Here is a 6,628-nt window from a genome sequence, read left to right as displayed (position 1 = left end):
CACTAAACACTAACTGTAAACTTTTGGGCTCCTGATACTTTTTAGAATTTAACAGGACACTTTGTGCACATCTAATCTCACCCGACCCTTTTGTCATTGCGGTTACATCAGGTGATGGCCTTGGACCGAGGGTTGTGAGTTTTCTGGAGTTTGGTTTCTCTTCTGCTTGAGTTTGATGTTAATGGGCCTTTAGTTTTGATTCATGTTCATGTTAGTCATTTATGCTTGGTTCATTGTGTTTTGCTATCACTATGACTATGTTTTAACTATGTTTTAATTTCATTCCTAAGTTGTTGGTAAATGGCCTGTATTTTGTATAGCGCTTTACTAGTCCCTAAGGACCCCGAAGCGCTTTACCCATTCACACACTGGTGATGGCAAGCTACATTGTAGCCACAGCCACCCTGGGGCGCACTGACAAAGGCACCACCGGGCCCTCTGACCACCACCAGTAGGCAACGGGTGAAGTGTCTTGCCCAAGGACACAACGACCGAGACTGTCCAAGCCGGGACTCGAACCAGCAACCTTCCGATTACAAGACAAACTGCCAACTCTTGAGCCACGATTGCCCCTATCTATCTCTCAGCAATAATCAGGAAGCGCACCTATTGATAGTCTAAAGGCCAAAAGGTACATGTTGTTGTGTAAACATATTCAAATACTATTTGTATAATGTAGCATACAGAAGGTGTTATAGCAAAAGCACAAAATAAACAGAAGACTGACCCTTGTCTTAAATAGCTAAATGATAGATTGCATTATAATCTGTTTGTTTGTCTATTTAAGTCATGTAGTGTTGTAGTTGAATGGATAGCATGCATCCAATACTATTTTAAAGACTGGTCACATACTTTGACTTCGACAGTACTTTGACTGAAATCACTAAAAAGTGTTTTTTCATGCTACCTGATAAGTGAAGGGAAGAAAGAACAACATTACAGAAAAAAGTACAAGAAAGTGCAACCGTGTTTTAGATGCTTAAGAAAAGTTACTGAGTTAAGTTCTGCTACTTGAAGTTGATGCTATATTCAGTGACTAATGAGGGAGTGCGTACGAGCGTGCATCAATAATGTATAAAACACATCAATAATCTTTTGGAGGGTTAAACACGGACGCATGTGCACAAATTGTTTTGACTGCTCACTTGCACAAGAACATCTTCACACATCTTATCAACTGATTTAGAAATATGACATGTGATTTTGCCCAAAGTATCAACTTTCAGAGGCTGTAAACAACAGAGTAATGAAATGCGAAGGAGACAAACTGGAAACTTGGTTCAAAAACATTTGATTTTAATGCATCGTCCTAAAACGTCCTGGTTTCATTTGTCAGATGAATCCTCTGTTCTTGATTGATTTAATATATTATAAACAGGTCCTATTGAATTGATAGTTTTTTCTTTATTCTTCTTTTTTATGTTCTGTGTAAGGTGACCTTCAGTGTTCTGAAAGCTGCTTAAGATAAAATGTGTTAATATTATTATTAAATAAATACTGCCACTTTTCACACACCTCTTAGAGTTTATTAGTGTTACAATTACATTGTACATTGTACATACATTCCAACTGCTTCTGCTAACTCTACCTCTAAAATGCCTCAGCCATCAACTAAGAACACCAAATGTTTTGCTGTTGGCTGCTTTGTGTGTCGTGCTGTGACACCCACTGAATTTGAATCAAATGTAGAGTAGGGCCATTCTTTCCTTGTTGCTAGAGGGGCTTCATTAAATGTTACCAAGGGACACCTGGGGGCAGCACTGAGATCTTTGAGGATCCAAGGAAGATGTTGAAGATAGGATTTATTTATAAAGCCTTTATAAATATCATTGTAAATGTGAAAAAAAAAACCCCAAAAACATATACAACTCACATAGAAACTGGAAAACCACGGACCCGGCATCTGGCTTAAATACTCTTATGAACAGGGTGAGCAGGAGACAGATCATATCTGTTTATCACATGCATTCTATTCTCTCTGTATTTATAATGAATGTTGTATTATTACTCATGTTATTGTTAAACCTATTCAAGAAGATCCTGAAATAAAACTAAAAACAAATTAGTACAATTTGTGCCCTTTAACCCTAGAACACTATTGCTATAAATAGTAACACCATCACTAATGCCAGGTGATTTTTACCCGATATAATATACCTAACAAAAAGCACTTGGCGTCAAAATATATCAAAATATGACAACACATGACAAATTAGAGTGGTCTTCTTTTATTTTCAGCTGTGCCATGCTCCAAAAACAAATGCTCCAAAATTACTGAAAAATTAGGAATTCGAGAACAAAAAATTCCTGATCAAAAAATTAATGACACTGGAAAGTTGGTCTTTGGTCCACCCATTCCTGGGACATCTGAGACTTCTCTGGTGAAAGCACAGTTTCCTCGACATGCAAACAGCTGCAGGAGAGAGAAACAAAAAAAAATGCACTTTTTGGTGGGTAAAAATGAACATTTGCCTAAAATATTTTTTTCATCATATGAATTCCCTTGGAAATAACACTTTTGTGATATGTATTCATAACCACTGCAATAAATTAGGATAACGTGCAAATTCCAGGACCACTTTTACTTCCTTAATTCCTTACATGCAGTCAATACACGCAGGGTAGTAATGGTGTGGATACACTTCCTGTCCAAGACAGTCAGCACACCTCACTAAGGGACTACTGCTTTCTGCTGCCACTGGTCCTGCCTCAGCTGCAAGAGTGCCAGGGATAGGGATGTCGTGCATGCTAAAGATCAGGACGTGAAGTTTTATACACTAACACCATCACAGAGTGAAATCCACCCAAAACCTACTTTACCCTCCACCACTATTGCTGGGTGAAAATCACCCGAACACATGTTTGTAGGAAAAAGCGGGCTTTGGGGTAGGGAAACACCAACACCTTCGAATACGTCAAAGACAATGCTGAAGCTACCCAAGGACTCATGACACTCAGACAAATGCAACATATTGAAAATCATGTAAATATATCTTCTCAGGTGAAAATCACCCGGCGATAGTGTTCTAGGGCTAAGAAAGGTTATGGAAGGAAAATGGTGGACGTTCTGTTGGTTTGTTGGTTTATATTGAGTGGTGCAGATGTATTCAGTCATATGACATTCTACACTCAACAAAAATATAAACGCAACACCTTTGTTACTGCTCCCATTCCCCATGGGATGGACGTAGAGACCTAAAATTCATTCCAGATACACAATATAACCATCCCTCCCAAACAGTGGTCACAAATCAGTCCAAATGTGTGGTAGTGGGCACATCTACTATATTGAGATAATCCATCCCACCTCACAGGTGTGCCACATCAGGATGCTGATCTGACATCATGAGTAGTGCACAGGTGTACCTCAGACTGCCCACAACAAAAGGCCAGCGGAAATGTTTGACTTGTCACATCTTCACTGTCTTCCTCTCTAAACCGTCTCCTAAATCCTCTAGGAAGCAGATCCTCCTCTGCTTCTCCTGCATCCGGGTTGACTTCATAGTCAGCTTCAGCAGCAGCAAGGGCATTTTCATCTTGATGACCTTCATTGCGTTCTTCTTCATTGTTGCTGCTGTCAGCATTTTGATTATCACCATAATTGTGGTCATGTTCAATATCGCTGTTATTGTGGTCATTTTCAGCATCAGCGTTGTTGTCATCAATTTCAAAATGAACGTTGAAGAAAAATTCCAGATCGATGTGATCATCATTGTTGTTGTTGTGAAGCTGCAGCGGTCTTGCAGCTGAACGTGGTATAATGGCTATAAACAGATACACAGGACTTTCAATGAAGTTGTACCTCTCTACCCCGTCACCATCTTCAGCCGTTTCATGTGGTTGCTCTACGTGAAAGATCAGTTAACAAAGTCACAGCTGATCAAAATAAACTTCAACACTATATTACTTTTCTTTTGTGCAATAACAGACCAAGTTCTTATCCTCATTAGGCTGAGAATGGGCCCTATCTCCTTGTCCCATCATCTGAGATTTAAAGATACCACAAAGAAATAAGTTATTCAAGTTAAACAGTACATTTCCAAGCTCAAAAATCTCACTTTAAATATCTACCATCAGCTATCAATGTTACAGCATCGAAGTTAAGTGTAATTATAAAGCAGTTCCCCTAAACTCACCTTTTTTTTTTAAAGAAACTGCTCTATGAAAGGATCCTAGTTCAGCTGTGTGCGTATCTGCTTGTTGCTGAAGTGAAGAATAAGTTTCAGTTGCAACATTTAAACCTGCATTGTAACTGTGCAATAGCTGTCATAAGAATGACTAGAATTCCATCCCATGAGTGTTCCATGAAATTCCATCTCAGGAAGGCCAACTCTGATGGCCTTCATCAGAGCTTTTGTAAGCTTTCTTAAGGACTGCCAATTGAAACCAAACGTTTCATTTTAATAGAGGAAAAAATGTTTTTAGTTAAAACACATCTCAAACAAAAATAAGCAATCAGCACATTTCCTGTACATTATTTAACCATTACCCTGAAAGCTAAAACACCAGAGGTTATGGATGGGTTGTAATCTTCATTTTTTTTCTATAATACTGTGCAAAAGTCTCGAGTCACCCTTTATTTTATTTATATTTTGCTTCCAAGGGGCCAGAATTTCTTGTAATTTTTAAAGTGGTCTTGAGCCATAGTTCTTCAGTGTCACAACAGGACTGAACGGACTCACGCGCAGGCTCTAAGTTTTGAAAACACAAGAGTCTTTATTACAGCAACACCAGGTGATCTATTTACAAAAGTGAGGGGAAAGCCGGGCTCCGGGGGTCCACACACAAATGGGGAAAGACGCTGAAAGTCCACACACACTCCGTCCACTCCTCACGCTCCTCTTCACACTCCACAGAAAACACCATGGCTTACTCCACTCCTCGCACACTCGATCACTCAGGTAACACAGGGGTTGGTCCAGGGAATGAGGGTCGGCAACGGTCCAGCGACGAGAAACACAGAGCTGCCATCTTATAAAGGAGCTGGAACACTCTCAGGTGATGAGCCACAGGTGCGTGGGCCAAGGGCGGGAGCCCACAGGTGAGCTCCGCCCAGGCAGAGGGAGGAGGGAAAGAGAGAAAGGGAGAGAGCAGGAACAAAAATGAAAATAAAAACATATGTAGCCATACTGAGCCGACCGGGAAGGCACAGGGACCCTGACATTCAGACTTTCTGAAGGTCTTTCAAAGGGCTTCTTTGAACACTGGCTGCTTTATATCATGCAGTACTTGTGCCCAATTATTTTCAGAGGAATGTTTTTTGTTGTTGTTTCTTTGTTTTTTAAGCCAGTTAACACTGACCTTTGAATCAGTCGAGCAATAAAAAAATCACTTAATTCAAGGGATGAACCAGTATTGTGTTTGTTTTAAATTATATCTTTAGGAAGTTTGTTACTTGCAGCCTGTTGCAAAAACACGTTTTGTTCCAATTTCTTCAGCTGAATACACAAAGAAAAAATGATAATGCACTTTGACAGGCGTAAAGTAGTATTTTACAGACACAAAGTAAGTCCCAAAGAAACAGGATGCATTTTCAGCATGATAATGATCCCAAACCCATCACTACAGTAAAGCATACCTGGATAGACAAATACAGAATGAAACACTATCACTCATGCAATGGCCTCTCCAGCAGAGCCATTTATGTTTGCAAGTTTCCGTAAACTCCTGCATGTATTTCCCATATTTCCCTAGCAAAATATAAAGGAATGAGTGATTACTTAAAACATTTACACAGTATTGTATAGCAAAGGTTTTTACAGTCATAAATTAATTGTTTTGACCTCCTTCAGCCTTCTCTCTACTTTCTTGTTACTTTTTTAAGTCATCCTTCCAGTCCTTACCTTTTGTTTGGCTCCCAGTGCACAAGCTGAATTCAATGAAGTTCTCTGTATAGCTGTGACATCATTCTGTCTGATAAAACATTGTCCAGGTGATAATGAAGCATCGTCTGATCAACCACAAAGACGATGTTGGCACCTGTAGCTCAGAAATTTAGCCAGCAGATGGCAGTGCATGACAATGGCTATTTCAGCAGAGGCAGCGTCATCACAGTCAGCTCAATACAGCAGGAAGAACAAATGAATGAGACAAAAAAGAATGAATTGCAAATGCCACGTATAGTATACGGGGATTGAATTCTGAGTATTTCACAGAGATTAAAGGGATTTAGAGAAATGTGCTTGTGTGATAACCTGTTAGGAAAGTAGCATTTGCAAAAGACAAATCAGGATTGTCTAATTCTGCTTCATCCAAAAAGGCAGACATCATGTGGTTCTGAAATGTGTTCATGTAAGATTTCAGGCCAACATGGCAATCTGTTGGTACAAACCAACCAGGAAACATTTCTGAGCCCCCTTACAGAGGTGTACTTATGTAGAATTTTGATGTATCAGCACTTTAACTGAGTATTTATTTTTCTGAAAACTTTTTACTTTTATTTCCTACATTTTTAAACAGATATCTGTACCTTCTGCTTCTTTAACAGGCTTGTTACGTTAGGTTAAACGGTATCATTTATAGCGTTTATACTCGGGGGTTAAAGTAGGCCCTGAAGAGGTCCAGGTGTCCATAAGTTGTGGTCGTGGCACTTCAGATTCAGATGTTTCTATCAGCTCAACAAACATCA

At 39.5% G+C, this 6,628-nt stretch overlaps 1 long non-coding RNA gene across 1 annotated transcript; it reads right to left on the bottom strand.

Annotated features, from left to right (window-relative positions):
* Positions 1–2,226: 2,226 nt before the first annotated feature.
* On the bottom strand, positions 2,227–4,204 carry LOC143412796 (uncharacterized). Its single transcript, XR_013093334.1, has 3 exons — positions 4,137–4,204; positions 3,367–3,984; positions 2,227–2,413 (listed from the first exon to the last, which is right to left on the bottom strand). It is a non-coding gene; the product is annotated as an uncharacterized LOC143412796 (long non-coding RNA).
* Between the last annotated feature and the right edge of the window lie 2,424 nt (positions 4,205–6,628).

This window comes from Maylandia zebra, linkage group LG15 (genome assembly GCF_041146795.1).
Source record: "Maylandia zebra isolate NMK-2024a linkage group LG15, Mzebra_GT3a, whole genome shotgun sequence".
Classification (NCBI taxonomy): domain Eukaryota; kingdom Metazoa; phylum Chordata; class Actinopteri; order Cichliformes; family Cichlidae; genus Maylandia; species Maylandia zebra.
The sequence above is the reverse complement of the archived record's forward strand: the minus strand, read 5'-3'. Positions and strand labels throughout refer to the sequence as shown.